This window comes from Mustela lutreola, chromosome 5, assembly GCF_030435805.1.
Source record: "Mustela lutreola isolate mMusLut2 chromosome 5, mMusLut2.pri, whole genome shotgun sequence".
In the NCBI taxonomy this organism is placed as follows: Eukaryota; Metazoa; Chordata; class Mammalia; order Carnivora; family Mustelidae; genus Mustela; species Mustela lutreola.
Window position 1 is genome coordinate 148,001,724 of NC_081294.1, and position 13,747 is coordinate 148,015,470.

Consider the following 13,747-nt stretch of genomic DNA (forward strand, 5'->3'; position numbering starts at 1 on the left):
CGATCACAGCGGTGGAAGTTGAGGGCGTCGGGGCCTGGATTCGCGTAGGTCACGTCAAACGAGCCCAAGACAAAGACGCCCCCCAGAGATGGATACCGCTGCCGATGGACCCCGCAGATGGTGGACTAAAGCTAAGACTCAGAAACAGTGAGTTCCTTGAGTTCATTATTGCTTCTATTGTTAAAATATCGGTGGCAAATATAGACAATTAGGGCTTGACATACTATTGCTAAAATCAGGGGGCTCTGTGTAGCCCTAGGAGAGGAATGCTGTTTCTGGGTAAATCACACTGGAGTCATTAAAACAGTCTGGCAGCCGTTAAAAGGGGGGCATAGAACTGTCTAAAAGTCAAGGATTTGACTAATCTCCTAAGAAAAGGGAGGAATGTAAGGGCCTATTTAGCCAGAGTGATTCCATCCGGTTAAACTACGACCTTGAATGACTTTGTTGTTTATACAGTAAAACCTAAACTGACCCTGTCCCCCCTCCCCACTAGGGGACTTACTTAAAAACAAGTCCCGGAAACCAGTCCCAGGTAACAAAGCCCAAATACAAGGGTGGGTCAGGCCAGGTGGAGACATCCCATCAGTGGGGGGGCATACTATCTTCCTAGCTACCAAGGAGTATGGGCCCCGCCTTTTGGGCGCCAATTCTGACCAAGGTGATAGGCTAGTTCAAATATCTACTATAGGGTAAATTGTAATTCAATTGATTCAGTTGATCACTTATGTGGGACCTAGCATGATTGTGCAGCTTTCTCTGTGTGTTACAATCTCATTGGCCACCTGTGCATGGCCAGGCCCAACCACATGGCCTTTGCCCTTAAAAGCTAGTCTGTAAGGCAGAGAGAGGTTACCTCCTTGCAAGAGATGGCCCTAGCTGGTCAGTTTGATTCTTGATGTTTGGCGAGAGATAAAGCTTTGCTTGACCTTCGCTTTGTATCAGTCTCGCTCCTTTGACCATGGACCCAACATTGATGATTGTCATTTTAACAAGGGTAAGGTGACTCTGCATTGTGGTTTTGATTTGCATTTCTCTGATGATTAGTAACATTGAGTATCTTTTCATGTTGGCCTTTTGGCTGTCTTCCTTAGAAAAATGTCTATTTAGTTCCAATGCCCCTTTTGAAATCTTTTTTTTTTTTTTTTTTGCTATTGAGTTGTGAGTTCCCTACGTTTTGAATATTAACCCCTTGTCTGACATATGGTTTGCAAATATTTTCTCTTACTCTGTAGGTTGACTTTTTCATTTTGTTGATTGCTTCTTTTGCTATGGAGACACTTTTAAGTTTCACATAGTTTCACTTGTTGATTTTTGCCTTTGTTATTTGCGCTTTCAGCATCATATCCCCAAAATAATTGCCAATACATGTCAAGGAGTTCATCCCTCTGTTTTCCTGTAGGAATTTTATGGTATCAGGTCACATGTTTAAGTCTATGATCCACTTGATTTTTTAAGTTTTAATGTAATTCCAGTTAATTTACATGCAGTGTAGTATTAGTTTCAGGTGTACAATATAGTGATTGGCACTTCCATACAATACCGGGTGCTCATCGCAAGTGCCCTCCACAATCCCCATCACCTGTTTCACCCATACCCCCCCCCACCTCTCCCCTGGTAACCATCAGTCTGTTCGCTGTAGTTAAGAGTCTGTTTCTCGATTTGCTGCTCTTCCCCCCACCCCTTTGCTCATTTGTTTAGTTTCTTAAATTCCACATATGAGTGAAATCATATAGTATTGTCTTTCTCTCACTGATTTATTTTACTTAGCATAATACACTCTCGCATAATATACTCTGCAAATGGCAAGATTTCATTCTCTTTGATGGCTAAGAAATATTCCATTGTATACATAGACCACATCTTCTCTATCCATTCATCAGTTGATGGACACTCGGGTTGTTTCCATAATTTGGCTATAGTAGACAATGCTTCTATAAACAATGGGATGCATGTATCCCTTTGAATTAGTCTTTTTGTATCCTTTGGGTAAATACCTTGTACTGCAATGGCTGTGTCATAAGAAAGTTCTATTTTAAAATTTTGAGGAAGTTCCATACTGTTTTCAGAGTCACTTCAAGTTGATTTATGTGAGTGGTGTAAGTTCCAGGGCCAAATTCATTTTTTGGCATGTGTTTATTCAGTTTTCCCAGCACCATTTGTTGAAAATGGTAACCATTTGTTGAAAATGGTAACCATTTGTTGAAAACGTTGAAGAACATAACCCCATTATGTGTTCTTGGCTCCTAGTCAAATATTAGCTGACTATATATGCAAGGGTTTAATTCTGAGCTCTCTATGCTGTTCCATTGGTCCATGTATCTATTTTTATGCCTGTGCCATACTGTTTTAATTACTATAGCTTCATAGTATAATTTGAAACCTGAAAGTGTGATACCTCGGGCTTTGTTTTCTTTCTCATGATCGCTTCGGATAACTTGGGGCCTTTTGTGGTTCTATACAGATTTTAGGATTTTTTTTTCTCTTTCTGTGAAGAATGCCATTGGAGTTTTGCCAGGGATTGTATTGAATCTCTAGATGGCTTTGGGTGGGATGATGTATTCCTTTTTCCTTTCCCCTTTTCTTTGCAACTAACTGGTCATTCATTTCATAATGAAACAGAAGTATCTCTGCACTTGACACCAGAGCACCCAGATCTCTACCAACTGTGATTTAGAAAGTAGGAGCATTGAAACCTAAAGGGTACTGTGGATTTAAGGGAGTCAGTGAGTCTGCCGCAGCCTCGCTTGACACAATAAGGGGGAAGCAAGAAATGGAGAGTACCAAACAGTGCAGACATGCAAGGGACGTAGAACGTTTGTGGAGGTCTAGCCAGCCTGATGGAGAAGCAGGCAAGCCGTCGGAGCAGGACAGAGATGAGTTCGGAGACAGAGGAGAAGGAGGATCTCAAGGAGTCGGTCCCATTCCCCAGAGTGACACTGCAGGGCCCTGGGTTTTTTCCAGCAGCAGCAACAGTGACCTCCCACACAGGAGGTAGAAAACAGGTGTGGCTGATTGACCACGGGGCTCAGCAGGTCACAGATGGAGGAACCGCTTTCTTTCCAGCAGTATGGATTTCTGAGGATGGACCTCCATTACACGGGGAAGGAGAGGAGAGAGAAGGGAAAGACACAGACAAGATTAACCAAGACTTTGAAAGAGGGAGATACCCACTGTCTGCTTCAAGATTTCTGCAGAATGTCTGCCCATAAAACTCTGGGAGTACCCCCCAAGAGGATCCCCCCTTCGGGATTGGGCACCCACTAAGCTCCAGATGCTAAGTCCACACCCTTCCACCCCCACCAACCACTTTTCTCTATACCAGCTTTTTTTTTTTTTTTTTTTTTTTAATACCAGCTTTTTAAAATGTGCCCTTCTCAGTGCCGCCCCACAGCCAGTTCAGGTAAAGATATCAAAAACTTGAGTTATACTGCCACCTTGTGGAAGACAAAAGTTTCTAACTGCTCTTCTGTTCAATCGTAAATGTCAAGGTGAACCAAAACAGGTGTGTGCTATTTCAGGAGAGACAGCAGAGGCACAAGTCATCAGATGACACTACAAAAAATCACGGTAGTATGGTATCACAAAAAGAAAATGATAATTCCCCAGCTTCCAAACCCAAAGACAGAATACTGTGATCTGTTAAAGGATTCAAGTAGCAGTTATGAAGAGATTCAACAACTCACAAGAAAAGTCAAAAAGGCAATGAAATAACTCAGGAATAAAGTCAGTGAGTTTTTTAGAGGAGTTGAAATTGAAAACTGGAAAATTGAAACAGAAATTGAAAACAGAGAAATCGAAAACTGGAAAAGAACCAGAGAGAAATTCTGGAGCTGAAGAATTCAACGAATCCAGTGAAGAATGCGTTGGAGCTTAAGAAACGGCAGATCAGGGACACCTGGGTGGCTCAGTGGTTTGGGCTGCTGCCTTCGGCTCGGGTCATGATCTCAGGGTCCTGGGATCGAGCCCCGCATCGGGTTCTCTGCTCCGCAGGAAGCCTGCTTCTCTCTCTCTCTCTCTCTCTCTCTCTCTCTCTCTCTCTCTGCCTGCCTTTCTGCCTACTTGTGATCTCTGTCTGTCAAATAAATAAATAAAATCTTAAAAAAAAAAAAAAAGAAACGGCAGATCAGATTGAGGAAAAAATTAGTGATCTGGAGGATAAGAATTTAGAAACAATTCAATTACAATAAGAGAGAGAGAACTAAGAGTTTAAAAAAGTGAAGATACCCTCTGAGAACTATCAGATATAATAAAAAATACAAATATAACAATAATGGTCTACCAGATGGAGAAGAGAGGGGAAAGGGAGCAGAAAGTATATTTAGAGAAATAACAGCAAGAAAACTTCCCAACCCTGGGGAAGGAATTGGACATACAAGTCTAATAACCTAATAGAACAGCTTATCTCAGTGCAAAAAGACCTTCTCCAAGACACATGACAATAGCAGTATCATAGTCAATAGAGTTTATCCAAGGCACGATTATTGCTAATTGAAAAATCAACGATAAACAATCATAAAGGTAGCTAGAGGTAAAAAAAAAAAAAAAAAAAAAAAAAAAAAACCTACAAAGAAACCCCTCCACTAGACCGTCAGCAAATTTCTCACAAGAAGATGTTCCTCAAAATGAAATGAAAAGATGCTAATAACTTACAAAAAAGTAAGTGAAAGAGCACAATACTCTAGCAAAGAGGAAAATAAACAGTAGCGTAGTATGGGTAATGGGGCTTTGAGTAGTTTGGACATGTTAACTACATTAATTCTTACAATCTGTGAACACAAAATGTCTTTCCATTTGTTTGAGTCTTTTTTGATTTCTTTCAACAAAGTCCTACAGTTTTCATTGTTTTAGTTCTTTCACTTCCTTAGTTAAATTTTTTCTTAGGTATTTCATTGGTTTTGAGAGAATGGGATCTTTTTCTTTGCTTTTCCAGATGTTTCAGTTGCTATAAATCAGTCCGACGGATTTCTATATGTTGATTTTATATCCTTCAACCTTACTAAATTTGTTAATTAGGGCCGGTAGTTTTTGGTTGAGTCTTTGGGATTTTCTCAGTGTAAAATCATGTTGTCTGCAAATGACAGCAATTTTACTTCTTCCTTTTCAGTTTCTTCCTTTTCACTTTTATTTATTAAATTATTTATTTGGTCTTGCTTTATTACTCTAGCTAGAACTTCCGGTACCATGATGAATAAGAATGGTGAGAGTGGGCATCCTTGCCTAGTTCTAGATCTTAGGGGAACAAGCTTTTGATTTTTCTCCATTGACTATAAGGGGTTTCTTCGTCATACATGGCTTTTATGTATGTTATTTCTATACCCAATCTATTGAGGGTTTTTATTGTGAAAGAATATTGTATTTTGTCAAATGCTTTTTCTGCATCTATTGAGATGATCATGGGATTTTCATCTTTCATTCTATTAATGTGGTGTAAATCACTTGTGGATTTGGGTATGTTGAACCCTCCTCACATCCTATGGACAAATCCCACTCAATCACGATGTATAATGTTCCTGGATTCAGTTTGCTACATTTTGTTGAGAATTTTTGCATCTGTGTTCATCAGGGATACTGATCGATGGTTCCTACAGTTCTCCTTTCTGGTGGTGTCCTTATCTGAGTTTGATAACCAGGATAATGCCGGCCTTGCCTAAAAGGTTTATAAATGTCCCCTCCTCTTCAGTTTTTGGAAAGATTTCAAGAACGACAGGCATTCATCCTTCTTCAACTATTTGCTGCTATTACCCAGGAAAGCTGTCTAGTCCTTTGCATTGGGAAGTTTTTGATTACTTATTCTATCTCTTTTACTTATTGGTCAGTTCATATTTTCTATTTCTTCCTGATTCAGTGTTGTGTGTTTCTAGGAATTTATCTAGGTTGTCTTACTTCTTGGCATATGATTGTTGATAGGAGTCTTCTATTGATGAAGTCCCAGAACCTAAGTCAGGTTCGGTGGAGTGAGGTTCGGAGCTGACGACTAAAGAAAGAATTCTTAAGACGTCGCTGGTGCAAACGGTGGTTTATTAAAGCACGGGGACAGGACCCGTGGGCAGGAAGAGCTGCTGCCCCGGGTTGTGAGGGTAGGCATGTTATATACCCCACGGTTGGGGGGAGGTGGTGAAGGAACGGGAGATTTCAACAGAGTTTTCACATGTTAAGGAGGGCCTACAAGGTGCCAGGGGGAGGCCTTGCCCTTATGGCCTGATCAATGTCGCCTTTAGGTCAGGCATTAACATCAAGATAGTTGGGAGACTCTTGGTGGGGTATTATGATCCTGCTATCATTTATATTCCCTTCTACGTCAGTCTCCTCCAGTTTATGGTGGGAGGGAGACATTAGGGCTTCAGGAACCGAGAGTTATTTGCCTCTGGAAATTTGTGCTATTGATAAGGTAACCTCCCTGTTTAGGTCTCTAGGACATCTGTAGAGCAAGGATCCTGTCCTGCAGGATTGCGATCCCTGCAAGTTAACTATTTATCGTTTATGGCAGTCAGGGGTGCCTGAGGAATGCTACACATATGGAGGGGAGCGGGTGAAGAGGGGGTGCAAGGCGCCAGCTTTTGCTTTGTCCTCAGCCAGCCTCCTGCTCCCTCATCACTATGATTCTGGATGTTTTTGCAGTTCAGTTGTAATGTGTCCTCTTTTGTTTCTGATTTGAGTGTTCTGTTTTTCCTTGGTTACTCTAACTGAAAGTTTGGACATTTTATCTCTTCAAAAAGCCAACTCAGTTTTGTTGGTCTTCCCTATTGTTTTTTCTTTCCTCTACTTCACTTATTTCTTCCCATTTTAAAGATTTTAAAATCTTTTTTAAAAAAGATTTTATTTCTTTATTTGTGAGAGAGAGAGCATGGGGGCAGGGGTAGGAGGCAGAGTGAGAGGGAGAAGCAGACTCCCCCCCTGAGCAGGGAGCCTGACTCTGGGCTCCATCCCACGACCCTGGAATCATGACCTGAGCTGAAGGCAGAGCTTAACCAGCTGAACCACCCAGGCCCTTCCTTCTCTGGTCTTCATTATTTCCTTCTTTCTACTAATTTTGGGCTTAATTCTTCTTTTTCTAGCTCATTGCAATGTAAATTGGGTTGTTTGAAACCTTTCTAATTTTTCAATGGATGCATTTAACACTGTGAACTTCCTTCTTTGAACTGCTTTGGCAGCATCCCATAGATTTGGGTATGTTGTGTTTCCATTTCCATTTGTTTTAAGACATTTTTAAATTTTCCCTTTTTTTTTGACAGACAGAGATCACAAGTAGGCAGAGAGGCAGGCAGAGAGCAAAGGGGGAAGCAGGCTCCTTGCTGAGGTACTTACTATTGCCATCTTATCTATTGCTTTTTGGTTGTTTTGTATACCATTGTTTATTTTTCCCTCTGTTTATGCCTACCTTTTGTTCATGGATGGATGTCTAATTAGTTACTGTTACGTAAATTGGTGATCTATTAGGTTCATGAATTTGAGTCTTTCCCCAGGTTTAGAAAGTTTTCAGCTAGGATTTCTTTAATTTAAAAAAAAAAAAAGTTTTTTTTAAAGGATTTTATTTATTTGTCAGAGAGAGGAAGAGGGAAAGCACAACAGGGGGAGTGGCAGGCAGAGGCAGAGGGAGAAACAGGCTCCCCACTGAGCAAGGAGCCCAATACAGGACTCGATCCCAGAACCCTGGGATCATGACCTGAGCCGAAAGCAGACACTTAACCAACACACCCGGGTGTCCTTATTATCTCTTTATATAAACACTTCTCCTTCCTCTCTTCTTCTGGCATCCCAGTTATTCTCATATTTGTCTTTTTGATTGAGTCCCATAGATCACTCAGGCTTTGTTCTTTTTTATTCCTTTTATTTTATTTTATTTTATTTTATTCCTTTTATTCCTTTTCCTTTGTTCACTGCTGAGTTATTTCTAAATTCCTGTCTTCTAACTCACTCATTCTATCTTCCAGCATGCCTCTGCTGCAGATGGTACCATATTCATCATCTCACTCATTGAATTTTCCAGCTCCAGACTTTGTTTGTTTCTTTCCTATAATTTCTCTCTTCGGTGAGAGTTCAGTTTAGTTGTTCAGGTGTTTAGCTGGGTTTCCCCACCCCCCATTATCATTGAACTGAGTTTTCTTGTAGTTCACTGGATTTCTTCCAAACAACCACCCTGAATTCTTTCTTTACCAGTCAAATCATAGTCTGCTGCAGCTATTCACTAAGTTGTTGGGAAATTATTTATATCTCCTTGGGGTGACATATTTTCTTGATTTTTCATGTTCCTTACATTGCTGTTTTCCCCTTTGAAGCACACACCTTCCTAAATCTTTATCGCGAACTTCAGATGGGGTAGTGATCATTGGCCTGGCTACAACTGGGTTTTCCTCAGCTTTTGAATGGTTTGACCTGGCTCCACTATCCCTGCTCCCTCTTGTGGCAGAATTCTTAAGCTTTTCCATCTTTTCTGATGCTTGTCACTCACCAAGCCCGCTGTAGGAAACCGCTCTTTTGTTTTCCGGAAGATGACTTTACAGTTCCAGTTTGTGGTGCCTCTCTTGCCCACAGATCCATTTTTTCCTGAGAGCACTGTGAATACTGGACCTGTTTTCACGCCCCCTGACTTGGAAGCACTAACAAGGATCTAGCCACAGAGTCAGGGGGAGGTGTGGATGTAGCACTGGGGTGGAGGGGGTAAGCAGGATGCTCCAAAGGTTGCTTCACCAACTTCCTGGTGAAGTCCAGAAGCAGTCAGTAGGAACCATGTCCCTTCAGTGTCCTTTGATACTCTTACCTGGTTCCTTCCATCTCTCCTCCCTCCCCCCACATGTGGATGTCCTGCCTCTGGGTGCTACGGAGGGAAATGGGTTTCTTAGGTCATGACCTGCAAAACTGGGACAGTGGGACACTCACTCACAGCTTTCTGTCTTCTCCTCCACAGGAGAGGCTGCCACACGTGACAGCTTAGCTCCATGCGCTGTCACCCTGGGTGGCGAGGGCTATAGTGGAGCTTCTCCCTCTCCAGTGTGTACAAACTCATCCTTCCCATTCCAAAGGTGTGCTGGAACCTCCCCACAAGCAGGCCGGAGTTCTACAAATTGTTTCTGGCCCCTGTGCATCTGAATAGGCTAGCACACTCCAGGTTTGGTTTTGTTTTTTTCCCCCTTACTGGGGTAAACAGGGGTCCACAGGACCACCTTGGATCCACAGCATTTTCCAGGTGTTGGTCCATTTATGGAAGCATAGGTGGGTACAAGTCATCCCTTGGTGTAGGGTGCTGGGTCCAGTAGCACCCAGTGAGGCACTTTTGTTCATGCTTAAATTTCTAATTTGTTGTTTAAAAAAAGTGTTGGGGTGGGGGGCTGGAGGGGGGAGCAGGAGAACGAGGAGGAACATCCTACCCATCCAGGATGCTGACATCTCCCCCCATCAATTTTTAGGGAGCAACCTATTAAAGGTAGTGCTGACACAGAAATAATATCCAAATTCTATGTTACTGCATGGGCGGGGGCCTAATAGCTACCCTTACCTCTTCTTCACCTGCAATAATCAATTTCTCTCTCTTCCATTTGATATCTCCCCCTCTGTCTCCACATCCCTCCCCATAATATATTTTCACATCTAGTTTTGGAGTTGCATTGAGTGAGCCATGCTGTCAGCAGCTGGAAAGCCAGCAGCAGGGTCCTAATGAAAGCGGACAGTCTCCCAAAACAGCCGTGGTTTTCACTAGATGAGGCATGATAGCTCTTACTTCTGGTGCTCCGAAAGGCTTTTTTGGTCAGATGTTAATGAGCTGTGGAGGAGCGGTGGACATAGGACTCTTTTCTTTGCCCACTGGTTGTTTAATATGAGGATATGAGGAATGATTGGAGGCAGCTATAGATTAAAGCTTAAAAGACTCTTGCAGAAGGGTTTCCTTTTTGGGAACCAACAAGACCTCTATGTCCATAGAGCCTAGAGTTGTGAGAAGAGGGAGCAGAAATCCCCCTGGTGGGTCACTGGGAATGCTATGCTTACTTCTACCCCTTGGTACCTGGACCCATGCAGTACACCTATTGAGAGCAGAGTACCATATAATGATTGTTGATTTAGAGTATACGTTACATCCTGAAGGACATTGTCCTGTCTTTGCGGGGTTATCATGTCCAACCTTGTTGCTTCAGGTGTGCAAAAAAAAAAGCGCTATTCCATCATTCTATCAGTCCAGTAGCTTCTGAGTTTGACAGCAAATGACAGGATCAGTCCATCTCATTGCCTCCTTTGCTGTATGGTGGATTCTTGTATATGTGGAATCCAAAGTAATGGACCAACCAAACCCCTTGTGAGTCCTTAGATAGTGATGTTGGTTGAGGCCATGGGGCTGAGAAAGGTAAACTCATACTCAGAATATGTGATAATTCTAGTCAGCATTAATTCACTCTGTTTTCCAAGATGGAAGGGGTCACAAGTCACTTGCCACCAAGTGGCTACCTGGTTTCCACAAAGGAAGGTGCTGTTATCAGGGGCTCAGTGTTGGTCTGTTACTGGCAGAACACCTGACACAAAAGGTAGCTAAATCAGCCTTGGTGAGAACCTCCGCCTTCCCACTACTCTGTTCAAACTTCCATGGTACCAACACTGTAGTGGCCAGGATCAGAAACACACTGACACTCTGCTGAGTCATTCTGTTTGGTAGTAGAGTGTCTCTTCTGTGATGGATGATCTCTGATAGATAACGAACAATCTACAGTCTTCATGTTTTCGTGCTCATTCCTGTGGATCTAGTCACATGGCTTTTCCCCAAATGTCCTCATCCTTCATCTTCCAAGCTTTATCTTGATCATGATCTCAGGGTCCTGGGATGGAGTCCTGTGGCTCTCCGCTCAGCAGGGGGCCTGCTTCCCTGCCTACTTGTGATCTCTCTCTGTCAAATAAATAAAATCTTAAAAAAGAAAAAAGAACTGTGTTTGAACAGATGTGTAATTTTGCACTGCAGGAGACAAGGTATGGTTGCCAGACAAGGTTGCCAGACAAGGTATGGGATTTTATTGCAGGATCTTATCATCCTCATTGTTATCAGGAAGTTTATGTTGTAATTCTCTAACTGGGTCATGTCACAGACTCACAAGCCATCTTTTTCCATCACTGACACCTCCTATATCATTGGGTCTGTCAGGCAGTGTGGTCCAAGAGGAAAGTTCACTTGTACTGCAACCTGGAGCTATGGCAGATCCCTCTTCTGTTCTGGGCCTCACTCAAAGCTAGCTCTTTGTGTAACTGGACAGAACAGTATTCCCAGTATGAAATATGCTTCCTCCACAGGCTGAAAGGTCTACCAATCTCTCTGGTTGGTAGAATGGGGGAGTTGTGAAGTACTTATGGACTTTGAAAGGGATATCCGGAAATATCCTAGCTCACTGGATCCCTAAAAATGTTCCTGATTATGGTTGGCCCTTGATTCTTCATAGGCCACATCTATCACCATCCAGGGCACGTATCTTCAAGGCCTTTGATGTGCTTGCAACTCCCTGTTCATCCAGCTCAAGTAACACCATGTTATCGGTATATGAACCAATGTGGTATTAGGTCAGCTGATGATCCAGACCCTTCGTGACTGTATTATTATTGAGGGCAGCTGAGCTAACAACATTCATGGTACACTGTTGTGCCCCCATAACATCAACTTTCTGTCCCTCCTAACAGGGGTGGAAAAAAAGGCATTTACCAGATCAGTGGGCCTTGTTAACCTTCCCAAGCAAGGATACCACATCAGGCACAGCAGCTACAATGGGAGCTACAACTTGGGTCAAGTTGTAGATCATCCTCCAAAATCCATTTGTAGGGAACAGACTAGACGATTCAGGGGATACGCAATGGAGACCACCATTCTTGCACCATTTAGGGTCTTCAAGTGTGGTGCCTAAACTTTCTCATCTACCCAAGATGTAATATTGTGATTTACTTCCTATCTTGGCTGAGAGTATAGAGGCAATTTCAAGGCTTCCCTGGAGACTTCCTTTCTATAGTAGCTCTTATTCCACAGACTAAGGAACCACTCGCAGTATTTTTTCCCCAAACACTGAGTCGATGCCAGTTAGATATATTCAGGGATGGGGAAAATGACCGCCAGGTGGGTCTTTGAACCCCGTGGACGAGGAGCTAGACCTGGGCCAGGACTGAATTTATTATCTAGCCCCATACAACCCTGCTGTAATGCGGGCAAGGGCACATGGTGTCTGATTCCTAGTTATCATTGTCACTTTGGAAACTGTGCCTGATACTACTCAGAATATTGGGTATTTTTCCATTTCCCAGTGTATGGTTACCACTAAGTCCCTTTGGGGAAGCATACCATAGGCACATGCCATGGTAAGCAGGTCCCTCCCTCCTGGAGATTTGGTATTTGTCAATGAGTGAGATCTGGGTCTGAGAACTGGCTCAGGGTCGAATCTGGATAAGAGTTCATGGTTTTTTTTTTTTTTTTTAAAGATTTTATTTATTTATTTGACAGAGAGATCACAAGTAGGCAGAGAGGCAGACAGAGAAAGAGAGGGAGAAGCAGACTCCTTGCTGAGCAGAGAGCCTGATATGGCGCTCGATCCCAGGACCCTGAGATCATAACCTGAGCCGAAGGCAAAGGCTTACCCCACTGAGCCACCCAGGTGCCCTGATTCATGGCTTTTTATTGTGGTGGGTGCTCTTGGCCTCCTGATCATCCATTTTTAAAAATTTCTTTTGACTATATAGATTGGCCAGTGCCCTTACGAGCCAACCATCTATCTTGTACCTACTGAAGCTGTGTTCCCTTAACCATCTCTGCAGACAGATGGAACTGCTCTCTGCAAATCAGGACCTTTGGCTGTCAGCTACCCTGGCCTTGTAGTTCATTAAGATAATTTAACCAGATTGCTCCTGACAGTTAAGTGCCATAATATGGATCTATTAATGCAGGATCTCATCATCCTCATTGTTACCAGGGCTCAACTCTGTAACAGCTATTTCCTACCACCAACCCTGGCTTTCAGAAGACAGCCTGTACTGAGCTTCTAAATGATGCCATTCCTTTAAATAGAACATTCCTTGCTGCTTGGATATATGAAGGAATCTCTGTGTTGTCTTATATTACACAGTATTATTGAGTCTAATGTACACATGCCCTTGAGCTTCTTGGATCCCTCCTTCCCCATGTCTGCCTTGGAAGTTCTGTGATACTTAGCTGGGCCAAGCTAAGTGGCTAAGGCTTCTAAGAACTACCCTAGCTGTGTATCAGCACTGTCTCCCTTTTATCATTGGAAAATCTTTTATCATTGGAAAGCACTTACATATAAATAAACTCTCTCTCATCCAACTTTATGTTCTTTCCCCCTTGACCCAGAATCCTCAGGATCCAGGCTCATATGTACTCTCTCAGCTCCTCTGAGTTTATTTGGGTGAGGTTCTACGGCAACTCTGGCAGGCCCAGCACCTGACTGAGTCGTGCATTGGGTCTTCTTCACTCTAGTTATTGGCTTAGTGTAGAGCAGGTGAGGCAATCCTGAGTGGGTATATGTTATCCTGGGATGCAGAAGTTAACACATCGTCTTCAACAAGGGAAACGAAGGCAGTGAGCGGAAACTTAACAGGAAGAAGGGGGCTACTTCTGCAGGTCCATATCCAAGAGTTTTGGGTGCATGAACCCAGATGTCCTCATCTCAAGTTTCAGGTCCTACTTCTTTCCAACTGTGTCCCTGACCTTGGCTTAGCAGATATGATGGTGCTGGAATCCAATCTTCTCTTGAGCTCTGCCAATCTTAAATGCCAA